Raw genomic sequence first — 14281 nt, forward strand, 5'->3', positions numbered from 1 at the left:
CGCGAGCGCACGACTGGGGCGTGTTTCCCCTGCTCTTTCTCTACACGTTTCTCCTTTACTCGCTGGAGTGCGTGCAGGGTTGCCATTGGGCCTTACATCCTCTCACTCCCGTTAAGGGTCATCCCAGGTTCTGAAGGATTCCTCGGCAGACATCTCACTAAGCCCTGCGCCTGGTTCCGGAGGATACTGGATTGCAGCCTCTCCCTGCTGAAGACCAACTGACAAACCCTCGGGAATGGCCCTGCGTACCTGGGACCAGTGACAGCCTCTGCTCAGAAACCCCAGCCCAGGGGTCCTCCTGAAGCGGCCGCAGAGACAGAGTTTATCGCGTCTTCCACATCGGGGTCAAGCTGGGCCCGGTGTCCACCAGCCTCCAGCTGTCTGGTTGTCCCGCTTCCCGGTGTTGGGTCACCCAGCGCGGAGCCCGAGGTCCCTTTGGGAGGGGCTGGGGGGTCATTCCAGTGCCTGCTTGCCGTGGTGCTGCAGCGTCCTTCCCGCTGGGGACCCGCCACGTCCCTGGTCCGCGGTTCCACGTCTGAGAACTGGCTCGGGGGCAGAACCTGGGCGAGGGATCGTGACTTGTTCACTGGGGCGGCTGCCCTCGGCCTCCTGCCGTCCGTCCTTGCTCTTTTGAGTGTCCGTCTTAGACTGTATCTTGGTTGGTTGCCCATCCATCGAGCCCCCGGGAAGCCGTATTGTAGTGACCACCTGCCCCGCTCGGTGGGTCAGGCCTCCTGGTCAGTGGCGGCCATCGTCATAGCCCCTGGTTTCTGGCCGCTCAGTGGCGCCCCACGACCTCTGCTGCGGTCCCTGGGCGGCGGGGGAGGGCAGGGGCTCGTCCCTTTCCTCCCTCACCTGGCCTGGCGCGCCCGGCCTGTGTTGTGAGGTGACTTCGCTCTGCTTGGGGGCCTGGCAGTGGGCTGACCACCTCTCCCCATTTTTCCTGCACTCTCCTGCTTGTAGCGCTTCAGGTCCCACAGCAAATCGGGGCGGCTGGCTACCCTGTCTCCTGGGACGGAGGGCACCTGTGGGGAAGGACACGGGTCATGTTTGCTCCCTCAGGGGTGAGTTGGGGACGCCAGCTCTTTAGGGGGAGGGGTGTGCCGCTGCCTCAGGCTCAGAAGCTCAGAGACATCTGGGGAGCCCCGCTCTTCTGGGGCTTCCTCCCAGTCTCCCTGGTCCTCGTGTCAAGGATGCAGGTTTGCCCAGGTGGGCTTCCGATGCTGGCGGGACGGGCGTGCCTTGGTTGAACATTCAGCGTCTTTGAGGTTCAGCCACTTCTGTCGAATCCTGGATTGGACGATTGTCCGCTGCCTGAGATGGGGGCTCCTTTGTAAGGTACTGGGGAGACCCTGGGGCCCCCTTTTTTCTCACTTTGCTCTTCACCCTAAGCTGCTCATCCCCTATGGTCGGCAAAGCAAAGAAGTCACCTCCCCCTGTGCCCCCCGCGTTCCGCACGCTTGGATCTTCTCACCTGCCAGGACGTTCCTCTCCCCCTGCCAGCCCAGCGAAAATTCTAGCATGAAAGTTCTAGCAACTGGGCTGTGGCCTTGCGGCCGGGGCTGTCCGCCCGCACACCACCCATCCCCGGGGTGGGGTCCTCATTGCCAGTGAGGCGGGTGATGACAATCCCGTACCAAGACCCCATCTCATCACCTGCTCCTTGGACCACTCCAGGGCCGGCCGGCTCGGGTTGCGTCCCTCGGGAAGCTGATCCCGGGAGAGAGTTAGTGCCAAAGGCTGGCTGGGGACTCACACCCACTAAGGGGACAGGGAGCAAGCAGGGTTGGACAGGGTGTCCCTTCAACCTGCGATGTCGACCTGACAGTTTCTGCCAGCCCGTCGGGGAGCTGCAGAGCACGGACGGGCATTAGAGGTCCCCGCAGTGGGCCCCCGTGGTCAGGCCCTCGCAGCGCCCGAGGCCTTGCGATCCACATCGACTGACCGGGAGAACCAACACCCAGAAGTGGTGCCCGAGGGGTGGCTGCGTGCGCGCACGGGGCGCCAGCTGCCTTTGCCCGGGCAGCACCTTGCTCTGCCCTGCGGCCGGCCTGGTGGGAGGTGCTTTGGCTTCTTGTGCATCAGACGACCGCTGGGTTGGGCAGGGGACGTGCTTCCAGGGCGTTGGCTGACTGGCCATCTGTCAGCGTCATCGGTGTCAGCGCAGCTTGATGGGAGAGGGCAGATCTGGGTACCAGGCGTCAGAAGGCAAAGCCCATTTAAGTCCGCAGACGTCCGTCCTGTGAGAGGGTCCTGGACTGTGCAGGGACACAGGTGTCCACTCGCCCTTGGGTTACTCAGGGCTGGTGGGGGAGGGGCATCTTCCAGGCAGACCTGTAAAGCACAGAGTCTGAACCGAGGCGGAAGGAGGGCAACGTGAAGAGCGGGGAAGCCCTGACTCAGAGCCAGGGGCTGCGGAGGGCTTCAGGGAGGAGGGCCGTCTGGGCTGGGTCTTGAAGTGAGAAGGGTCTCCTTAGCTGGGAGATGGGGGACGGGCCCCCTGGAAGGGCCAGACACGTTCAGGGGACTGAGTCCAGGTGTGTGGCTGGAGCAGATGAGTTTGTGGAGGGCCCCAGCCTGACACCATCAATTCAGGTCCTCTGAGCGATTGTTGGCATGGGAGTTTTAGAGATTTTGATGTGCTGTGAAGTTTCATTCATTGCCTGTAGAGGGAAGTGTGTGTGCAGAGCTACCCAGGTAGGCTGGGCAGGCTCCTGTCGTCCACAGGGAGCAGCGTGGGAGGAAGCACAAGCTCTGCTCTGCCGTCACAAACCTGCGATTGATCCCCGGCCCCACCACTGCTGGAGTGTGAGTCTAAGCAAATCACTTTACCTCTGTGAGTCTTGACTTCCTCGTCTAAAGGACGGGCATAATGTGAAAGTCTCCCCATAAGGACTAATTTTTTAAATTCTGTCTGGTGGGGGTGAGGATGACACGGGATGATTCACATGAGAGCAATCTGTAAACCAGAAAGCACCTACTACGAATAGTGTTTGAAGAGACGTCTCTGTTTTCCCAAGAAGGATTTGCTAGGCTAGAAAGAGTGTGGGAAAGCAGGCCTGTGCCTTGAAACCTGCAGCTGGGAGACAGGCAGACACTGAAAAGCCTCCAGCTTGGAATGGAGGAAGAGAACAGTGACTATCGGACTCCAGTCCCAAAGGTCCTACAGGATATGGCCTGGGGACTTGGGGGCCATGGGTAGGTTTTGACCAAAGATGTATAGTGGCCCCTGGACACAATAGGAGGCAGCGTGAACTGAGTCAATCCGACAGGGTTTGAGAATTAGGGGCTGTAGCAGCGCCAGGAATCACTGAAGCTAGGAGCTTCCCTGAACTGTGTGGGAGTTGATGTCAGCCTGCTGCCTCGGGAAATACGGGTCTGTGATTTGCTCTCCACGATTCCATCAGCCATGATGCTTTGGCAACCAAAAGTGTTTTCACCAGCTTGACCTAAACCCTTTTGGTGGTAAAACCAAAAATGGATGATGCCACAAAGCTATTTATAGCATCCTGAATTTTTCTTTATTTATCCCATTTGGTGTTAAGAGTCATGTGGTTCACTGCAGAGAAGTCAGCGTGTTTGCTAGACCCTGCCAGGGTGTCACTGATATATGCTCTGTGTCCCCATCATCTTCATGAATCCTGAAACTCACGTGGCCCCCAAGGCTTTTGGACGAAGCGTTGTGCGCATGTGATATTAACACCAGTAAGAACCAACATTTTGACAGAGGCCCAGGGTTCCTGGGTGTGTGACCTTCCTCCAGCCTTCGGCCAGCAGGGATGCCCTCCCTGGGACAGGCAGGACTGAGGCCCAAGCCCCAGGTCAACCTAGATGACTAGATACCCCACCATCTGTCAAACTGCATCAGGATGTGGAATCTCGTTTGGCACCAACCACGGTCTTCCATGGGAGAAATGGGATGAACCTAGAGCTAAAAAGAGGAAGCGTTCTTGGAAAGTGTGTTTGTCCACTAGTTGTTTATATCTCTGAAAACCTGTCCACTGTCTTGTTTCAGGAAATCCCGAGCGCTGTGCCATCTCCCAGTGCTGTCCCACAAAGCCTGCGTCCCCCACACAATTCTGGTGTGTTTTGTGCTTTAGGAGTCTCTGATTTTGAGAGCTCGGTGATGACACGGAGCTCGGCAGCATCAGGCTCACCCAGTTGCCTTGCTTTCATAGCACACTTCCCAAGAGCCCAGGGGGAAATGCAGCTGGAGGGAAAGGGCGCTGTGCTGCCACAGGTGCTAGTTGCTCTGCTGGGTGGCCCCCTCTGTCCCTGAGAAGCCTGTCTGTTAACTTTGGACAGGATGGAAAGATGCCTTCAGGGAGTAGCACCGACGTCTCACTTGCTCCATGCTTAGTAACTAATTATATTATTAGGATTAACCTGGACCCTAAATTGCAAAGTCCATGTTTTCCCTGAGCAAAATTGAGGTTTTCTGCCAGCCAATGATCTGGAAGCTCTCTCTTGCCTGCCCACCCCTGCTTCTGTGCCTTGGTGACTCTCCATGTACCCTGGTTGCCCATGAGGATGCATGGTGGTCAGCCTCACACACAGGGCTGAGCGGCCCAGACCAATGCCCTGGGCTGGGTTTGTCCTTGGCACCGTGGCCATCATGGCTCAGAGGCTATTTAGGGTTTAAGTTCCAGCTCTGCTGGCGGTGAGATCTTGAGCCAGTGCTGACCCTTCTCCAGCCTCAGTTTGCACATCTGTATGCTGGGCGTAGTAACAGTGCACAGTCCCTGAGGCAGCAGGGAGGATTCCATGAGTTGAAAGGCTGGAATGAATTTGGTGCACAAAGATGTTATGGGGAAGAGAAGCAGGAAAATTATGTTGGGGTCTTTTGCCTGCCTTTGGGCCCCACCACCGGCTGACAATTGCAGAAAAAGTGCTCAATGCTACCTTGCCTCCAGCCTGTTGTCGTGTCCCTCTGGGGTTCTGAGAACTGGTTCTTTAAGCAGCTTGTTGTTGACGTAGAAGACAAGTTACACTGGAAATGCGAAACCAGAGTTGCTCTGCTCAAAGTGCCAGGAACAAGGCACCAGGAAGATGCCCCACTTGCTCCCTGGAGCCTGTCAGGCAACTGGGTGGGTATCACCTGAGTAAGGCTGAAGTCCCCTGTGCCACAGGCTGCGGCTTCAGAACTGGAAGCATTTCACTGGCCCAGCTGGCATTTCTCTGAAGTTCCCGAGCCATGGTGTGGGACTCAGGAGGGCCAGCAGTCGCTGCAGCTGTGCCCCAGGGAGGCTAGAGCTGGGGCAGGCCACGTAGGGCAGGATCTGGAACTCCACTGGCAGAACCTGCTACCCACAGCCCCAGATTATTGAGTACCTGCTGGACACTGGGAACAGACCCCTAGGCAGTCTCTTTGTGGGAATTCACATTTCCTGATGCGGCCAAGGGAAGTTTAGCAGCGGGTCAGGACCACCCTGTGGAGCTAGGATTGAAATTACATCTGTCTGAAGGCAGAGCCCATGCTCATTTAATTGCCCCATCATGTGACCACTCCACGTGCCACCACTCAGAGAGGTGGGGGCCACGTGGCCCGCTGGAGGCCAGCAAGCTGTCGGGGGCAGTGACGTTGGGCAGCTGGTGGTTTCTGCCGGGGTACAAGGTGAAGGCTAGGACCGGGAGTTTCAAGCTTTTGCTCCTACCCAGGGTTCAAAGGCAACACTTGGGCTCCAAAATTCAATGGAGAGAAATTCCAGCTTTAAGGACTTTTGCAAGCTGTGGTTTGCCTGTGAACACATGTCCTTTAGCAAGAATCCCCTCTGGTATGCCTTCCACCCAAGTGTTTTTATTGGTCCCTTAGAGACTCTTACAGAAGTTTCCCATATTGATAGACTTTTAAATGATGTTACAGAAATATCACATCACACGGATTACATAAGGGGTGACGTCCACTGCTTCCCAAATGCCACATTTCTTCAAGTAAAATGCAGATGACAGCCTGCAGTGTATAAGGAAATGACATCCTAGTAAAGGCAGAATTGAAATTCTCATCCCTTTTACTTATTTTAAAATTATTAGTGCCATCTAAAATGAGGGCTTCCTTTTCCTCACCAAGCCTGTGCTCCCCTTGCTACCTTTCTGGTATAAACTACTAACTGCGTGAGGACACCTGTCTGATGAGGCACATGCTAATTCGCTGTACCACCAAAGATTCCTTCCACACTTCTGTTCCTCCCCGCCCCTGAAAAGGGCCTCGTTTCGGACCATCTTTAGCTATTCCTTCTGTAGATGGACCCATTCGCGCCTGAGGTGTGTTTCATGGCACAAGTATGAGAGGGGCCCCAGAGGAATGTCACCCAAGCCTTACGCTGTTTCCCAGCTCCACTTGTCCCCTGGCTTTGACTGCAGAAGTGCAGAGGGAGAGGGGGTTGCCCTGGCCATCCAGCTGTGGGCTCCCCTTCGCAAGAAACACCCGATTGTCGGAGTATAAGAGCACAGATGTGCGATGCCAGACAGGCTTGGGGCTGGCTCGCAGCCCCTCCCCTCACACAGGAAGCCCCCCAGCTGTGAGAGTTCTTGAGGTCTCATTATTTCCCTTCCCTGAGGCTCTTAAGTCTGGGGGAGTAAGCCGAAATCCTCCCTAGATGGAAGAGGAACGGGGAAAACCAGGAGGAAGGGGGTGACCAAATGTAACCTCCTCAATTTGGATGCATGCAGCTCAAATAGGAGGGAAAAAAAAGATCTGGCTAGGCATTTGTAGTTTGTTTTAAGTGTATGCTTCATCTATATATTATTTTAAGGACATGAATCACCAATGAAGTAGCGCCAGCGAACACCAGCGCTTGGGCGGGCCCTGCTGGAGGCTTTTAGAAATTCTGCACTTCCTGGCTCTGACAGCCCTAGAGTTGCCTGCTCCAAGCTACAGGCCTGTCCTCCCATCCAGAGCCATGCTCGCTGAGTCAATGAATGGCAGGATGGAAAAGTCTGGGCTTGAAGAGAAAATGAAGGAAAAAGAGAGTAGAGAGAAGGGAAAGGAAAGATTGTTCATGGGATGATGCAAGATGTCCAGAGACAAATGGGCCTGGGACCAACCTCTTCCACAATGAGAGAATCATCTCACCTTACAAAGTCCTTGACTTAGGGCAGGAGCTCAGCAAATGTCAATGCTGCAGTGATGCCCAGTCCCTCTTCTGCCCCCTCATGTTCCATAAGGCTTTACTTCAACAGAATCAGATTCTGGTTGTGATCCAATTCACCTTCACTCCCCCGGGAGTTCCCAGCTAGAAACCAGGCTATTCCTGCTGTATCATCAACCTTGGGGCAGCCCAGACCCAGCTCCATCCACCTGGCCCTCCCCAGGCAGTTAGAGGACAATCCAGCACATCTTGAGGTAGCCATTTCCGGGAACAGGGCCCTCGGTATCCAGCACATGTGGTGGCAATCGCAGCCCACATCAGGTTCCTTTTCAGGTTCAGTTCACATGCCCACAGAGACAAGGGTGATGCCTGCCTTTCTGTGCAGGGTGAGCTCTGCCTTCTCATCCAAGTAATTCTGGTCATGTGTGTCATCCCAGTGATCCCTCAAAACCCAACAAATAGTGCCAGCCCTGCGGATACAGCAGTGAATGGAAGGGGCAGAGCCTGCCCTCGAGGAGTGCCCGTCCGAGGATCCCAGATCTGGAATGAAACAAGCCTTGAATTCTCCCCTGAGTCCTCATCCTTTTGCTGTGGCAGGGGATTGTGGAATATTGACCAATAGACCAATATGTTCTGCTCTCACTGCCTGAGAGCGCCTGTGAGAGGGCCACCTGGCAAGGAACTGTAAATGGTCTCTAGGAGCTGAGAGCGGCCCTGGCTGATGGCCAGCAAGAAAATGGGGACCTCAGCCTACAGCCACAAGAAACTGAATTCTGCCAACGACCTGAGTAAGTTGGAAGAGGACACCCAGCCTCAGATGAGAACATAGCCCTGGCTAACACATCGATTGCAGCTTTGTGAAACCCTGAGCAGAATACCCAGTTAAGCTGCACGCAGACTTCTGACCCAAGGAAACTATGAGGTGATAAATGGGTGCTACTTACAGCCACTAAGATTGTGCTTCCACAGCACTTATTGGTCCCTCTCCCTCACTCACTGAAGACTCGGGCACCTGGCTCCCTGGTTTCCTTGGCATCCTGAGTCCTGCCATCATCCTGGGCGACTCTTCAGTGTCTACCTGGGCAGCTTGTGCTACTCACAGCTCCTTAACTTCTTCCTTGCCTTTGACAATCTCTCTTGCTCTCCACCTCAGCACCCCCCTCTTCAAGGCCACATCCTAGGCCTTTTCATCATCAGGATCTGCTCCACCTCAAACATCTTAAACTTCAGGATCCCACTCACTGACTGAAAGCAGCTCTCTCACACCCGAACTGCTCGCTCACGGGCCCTCTCCATTCGCTCTCACTCTTGTCCTGCTGCTGCTACTGCCCAGCAAAAGAATAATAATAACAAAAACAATAGAATTATGCCAACTGGTACATGTAATTTTCTAGCTCAGCTTACATTCTGCACAGCCCAGCAATCTCATTACGTTTTGAAATGTTTTTAAGTTGTATTTCTCTGCTAGGGCTGATGTGACTAAGTACCACAAGCTAGGTGGCTTAGAACAACAAAACTTTATTCTCTTACAATTCTGGAAGCAGCAAGTCTGAAATCAAGGTATTAGCAGAGGTGTGTTCCCTCTGAAACCGGTACGAGAAGGATCCTTCCTTGCCTCTTCCAGCTTCTGGTGGTTTACTGGAATTTTTGCCATTTGTTGGCTTGTAGGTGCATCACGCCAATCCTCCATCTTCACATGGGCATCTTCCTTTTGTGTGTGCCTGCCTTCTGAGTCCAAATTTCCCCTTTTTATAAGGACATCAGTCACATTAGATTAGGTCCCACCTTAATGACCTGATTTTTTTAAAGGTATTTTTAAAAATGTATTTATTTTATTTATTTATTTTTGGCTGCGTTGGCTCTTTGTTGTTGTGCGCGGGCTTTCTCTAGTTGCGGTGAGCAGGCTTCTCATTGTGGTGGCTTCTCTTGTTGCAGAGCACAGGCTCTAGGCGTGCAGGCTTCAGAAGTTGTGGCTTGCAGGCTCTGGAGCGCAGGCCCAGTAGTTGTGGTGCACGGGCTTAGTCGCTTCACAGCATGTGGGATCTTCCCAGACCAGGGCTCGAACCCGTGTCCCTTGCATTGGCAGGCGGATTCTTAACCACTGCCCCACCAGGGAAGCCCTAATGACCTGATTTTAACTTGATTACCTCTGTAAAGACCCTATTTCCAAATAAGGTCACATGCTGAGGTACTGGGGGTTAGGACTCCAACAAATCTTTTTCTTTTTTGGGGGGGTGGGGTGGGCAGACACAATTCAACCCCTAAAGGAAGTCAAAGAGAACAAAAGGCATATAATACAAAGCAAAGGTCCTGTGCTCTGCCCTTCAGCACCCCATTCTCATTGTAAATGTTTCTAGTTTCAGTTCGTCTGATAGTTTGCCTCTACCTTTGTAAATACTATGCTTACGTCTATATCAACTTTTTTATGTTGTCAATTTTAGACATTATCTGCTAACTTCCTGCTATGCTAGATGAGATTATAGTTAAGTCATCCTTTCATCTTTTTGCCTATATTGTTAACTTTTGATTATGGTAATTGATCAAACATACACAAAAGTACAGAAAATAGTATAATAAAACTCACATGCTCATCACTGAAGTTCATCAGTTATCAACTCATGACCAATTTCCTTTCATCTCTCCCTACCATTATCCCTTTTCCTCATAATATATAGATATATCACTATTTTCAGGTCTTCTATTGGCTACTTTTATATCTTTAAATAATATCCCTATACCTCTCTTTCTCTTTCCCTCAACTAGGGACAGTAACTTGATTTTCTCCTTTGTAATGATGTTAATGTGCCTCCACTTCCCCCCATTTCTCTTCCTCCCTTCCTCTTCCCAACTTTCCATCAATTGTTGTTGCAGGTTGGATTCCCACAGAAGCAGGCTCTAAGGTGAGATTAATATGCAGGAGTTTCTTTGGGAGTTCTCTCAGGATCAACACCTGTGGAAGGGAAGGAAGGGAAGAGAAAGGAAGGGAAGGAATCAGGATTGGGTAGATGGAGAAGGTGGGCTGTAATGCCATCTCAAAAAAGGCTTCAGCCAACCCTACAGGAATTTCTGAAGCTGGGATGGTCTTTCAGAGATAATTTGGTTTTATATTATATTAATTATATTAATAGATATAGTTTCCTAATATATATGAATATATTATATAAGTTATGGTGGGGATAGCAATGGTGGTGTTCTTCCATACTTCCTTTGGTTGCTAGAGTACATCCTTAAGTAACCTCCTAAGAAAGGGTCGAACAGGAAGTAAGTTTTTGAATTCTCGCATGTCTGAAAAAGTCTTTATTCTATTCTCATACTTATTTGACAGTTTGGCTATGTATAAAACTTCACTCTGAAATTTTGTATAATTTTTTCATCTCTGCAAGCTTTTAGAATCTTTCCTTATCCTTGGTGTTCTGAACTTTCACAGAACTATGCATAAGCTTGGGTATGTGTTCATTCATTGTGCTAGGTACTCAATAAACCTTTTCAGTATGAGCTATTTTTTCTTTAGCGCTAAAGTTATTTTTCTATTATACCTTTAATTTCCTCCCCTCTGTGTTTTCTCTTCCATTTCTATAACTTAGGAAGATGTTAGTCTTCCTCATTGTCTCATATTCTGTTTGCCTATGTTATTGAGTAATAACTTAATTTGTTTTCGTATGTACTCACTCATATAATCACTAATCAGATAAAATACTAGAACATTTCCAGCATCCGTGAAGACTTCCTCATGCCCCACTCCTGTTCCATACCTTCCCCCAAAGGTAACCACTACTCTGACCTTATCACCACAGATCTGTTTTGCTGTTCTAGAACTTCCTATAAATGTCATTGCACACCATGTACTCTTTGATGTCTGGCTTCTTGCAATTAACATTATGTTTTTTGAATTTAACTATGTTGTTGCATGTATCAGTAGTTTGTTCTTTTTACTGCTGCATTGTATTCCATTTTGTGATTATATCACAGTTTATCTATCCAAATTATTGGATACAATTGAAGGACCTTTGGGTTGCTTCCAGTTGGGGGCTATTACGAATAATACTATGAACATTCTTGTCCATGTCTTTTGGTGGCTAGAAGTCTCACATCTGTTGGGCATATGCCTTGGAGTAGAGTTGCCAGTTCTTGGAGCAGGTACATGTTTAACTTTAGCTTTGGCAAATTCTGCCACAGAGTTTTCCAAAATGGCTGTATCAATGAATGCTCCTACAAGCAACGTGAGAGAGTTGGAATCGCTCCACATTCTTGCCAGCCCTTGGTGGTGTCCTTTGCTATATTTCTGTTCAACATTTTAAAAGTTTCTCTCGACTTGACTTTTCAATTCTTTTATTGAATGTTGAACTTTACAACCATAGTTTTAATTTCCAAGTGGTCTTTAATGTTCTGTTGGAATTTTTCCATAGCAATCTATTCTTGTTTCATATAGTCAATCGCTTCTCAAGTCTTTCTGATGATCTTAATAAAGGGTATTTTTGTTTGTCCTTTAAAAATTATTCTTTTCGGTGCCTTAGTCATCTCTTTCCTTTAGGGCCAGCTTTGCTATTTGTTTTTCTTGATATTTCTCTGTCATCTTGTATGCCACCTTCAAATGTTTGGCCTTTTTTGTTGTCCGATTACACTTAAGAACGAGGCTGACTGGCAGCTCTGAGTACATGGGCGGGACTTATTGACTTGCAGGCTTTGTTTTAAGATGAAGAGGCAGTGTGCTGATAGTTCTGTTGGGGGTCCTCAAAAATGTCATAATATGGAGACATTTTTTTGGTGGTGGTGGTTTCAATACTGACTCCAGTTTTCCTAGCCCTCCCCCAGACAAATTATTCAATTTCTTTAGAGAAGAACCCTTCTTTTTTTCATTCTTGTGTTAAAGACTGGCTTTGGGGCCTTCTGGGGGAGGTTAACAGCCATATAGAAACCTTCAGTTAATCTGTCTGGGTTAAGTCCCATGTCTTACTCTGCCTACTGTCATACCTGCTGTCTCAGAATTGGGAGACTGTCTAAGCTAAGTTTTTTCCCTCCTTAGCTGAAGTCCCTTTGTAGGTATTCTAGGCTGTGACTTCATCAGTCTCCACTGTGGCAGCTTCCAGGAATCTGGGGAAGTTTTTAAGCCATTGTAGGTCCCCCTCCCTTTTTTTTTTTTTTTTTTTTTACTTTTTAAAAATGGAGATAAAATTCACATAATGTAAAATTAACCATTTTAAAGTAAATAATTCAGTGGCATTTAGAGTGTTGTACAACCACCACCCCTATCTAGTTCCAAAACATTTTTATCATCCCCAAAGGAAACCCCACACACATTGAGCAGTTGCTCCCTATCCCCTCTCCCCCAACCCCTGGCAGCCACCAATTAGTGTTCTGTCTCTACAGATTTATCTCTTGTGACTATTTCAGATAAATGGAATCATACAATATGTGACCCTTTGTGTCTGGATTCTTTCAATTAGCAGGATGCTTTCAAATTCATCCATGGTGTAGCATTATCCATGGTGTGGCATGCATCAGTACTCCATTCCTTTTATTTGGCTGCGTGATATTCCATTGTATATATCTACCACGATTCATTTATCCAGTCATCTGTTGATGGACATTTCAGCTTGTTCTACTCTTGGCTATTGTGACGTGCTGCTATGAACATGCATGTACATATATTTGTTTGGGTACCAGTTTTTAGGTCTTCAAATCTTCTACCTAAGAGTAGAACCACTGAGTCAAATGGTCATTCTATGTTTAATTTTTGAGGAACTGAAAACTGTTTTCCGCAGTAACTGAATCATTTTACATTCCTAAGAGCAAAGGTATAAGGGTTCCGATTTCTCTACATCCTCACCCATGCTTGTTAGTTTTAGTTTTTTGATATTAATCAGTCTAGTGGGTGTAAAGTGCTACTTCACTGTGGTTTTGATGTACAGTTCCCTAATAACAATTGAATATGAGCATCTTCTCCCATGCTATCTTGCTGTCAGGTTATATTATTTTTGTTCCTTCATGATGATTTCAAAGGGCAGAAGAGATGTGAACACAGAGGTGTGCCACTTAAGCCCCCTGTCAGTGAAGGCCTTCTTGCCCCAGTGGCTGAGAGGGCAGCCCTTTAGGGCCATCTACCCCTTCAGGGCTTGCCTCAGCTGCGGAGAGCCACTTTGCCCAAGAGCACAGCCCTCCAAGGGCAGCCACATTCAGTGGCTTATCCAGGTGATGCACAAATACCTGGCCATCGGCCTAACTCGAGACAACTCTGAAGGCCTATGCTAGCTCTAGACTGCCCCGTGGGGTTGCCAAGGCCTGTAGCACCGCTCGACTGCTCTTTCTGTCCATTCTTACGCCCTTCCCACCTTCCCACAGGTATTTCTCCTAAAGGCACTCCCTAATAAACATCCTGCACACTTAACTCTGTTTTAGAGTCAGCTTTCTGGTGAACCCAACCCATAAGAGACAATAAATGCACGTGTCTTGTTAGTCAATTTGAGCCGGAAGTTGAACCAATGATTATTTCTTTAATATTGCAGAAATAGAGTTAAGATGGGCTTGTATAAACTACTTTATATTGAAAGATCGGGACTCCGTGCTCTGGATGCCCCTGTTAAACCTCACAAGGCATTGAGCTACAGGGTGGTGCCAATCTTGAGACATCCAAGGCCTGATTTTATGATGTTTCCAGTTAAATATTTTAGTTTTTAGTGAAACTAGGTTACTCCCTTAACTGCTCAGTGAATTGGAGCCACTGTGTGAACGCAGCTGATCTTGAAGAGGGCATTCACATTCTGGTCTGTTGGGAGGTTTAAGTACCTTTTTAAAACTCAGCTTTGAAATTTCAATCGTGGGAGTCATTAAAGTCCAGGGTATCTAGAGAAATCAGGGCTGCTTTGTGTTCCTGAAATTAGACCACGTGTCCAACAAAGTCAGTCTTCAGTGTTTGTTTTCACTTCTCCTCCACCATGATCTCCCTCTACTTCTGCATTTCATCTTTCAAGCCTCGCCAGTTGCCCTCCAAGTTCAATCTCAGCTGTGCCTGTGGCCTCTTGGCCTTTGTTGGAACATTGAAGGCCTCCCCTCTTCCCTCAGTCTTTTTTTAAATTAATTAATCTATTAATTAATTAATTAATTTATTTATGGCCGCGTTGGGTCTTCGTTGCTGCACACGGGCTTTCTCTAGTTGCGGCGAGCGGGGGCTGCTCTTCGTTGCCGTGCGCGGGCTT

General features: G+C 49.2%; 1 protein-coding gene across 6 annotated transcripts in view; it reads left to right on the forward strand.

Moving 5' to 3' along the window:
- IDS (iduronate 2-sulfatase) overlaps nucleotides 1-14281 on the forward strand; it is a 44162-nt gene that overhangs the window by 3541 nt on the left and 26340 nt on the right. For 5 of the 6 annotated variants that reach the window (XM_060292155.1, XM_060292156.2, XM_060292157.2 and 2 more), the window contains one exon: nucleotides 117-2808. The gene's annotated coding sequence lies outside the window, so the exon portion shown is untranslated. The remainder of the gene's footprint in view (nucleotides 1-116; nucleotides 2809-14281) is intronic. The other variant, XM_060292154.2, reaches the window with a different exon arrangement.

This window comes from Globicephala melas, chromosome X (assembly GCF_963455315.2).
Source record: "Globicephala melas chromosome X, mGloMel1.2, whole genome shotgun sequence".
In the NCBI taxonomy this organism is placed as follows: domain Eukaryota; kingdom Metazoa; phylum Chordata; class Mammalia; order Artiodactyla; family Delphinidae; genus Globicephala; species Globicephala melas.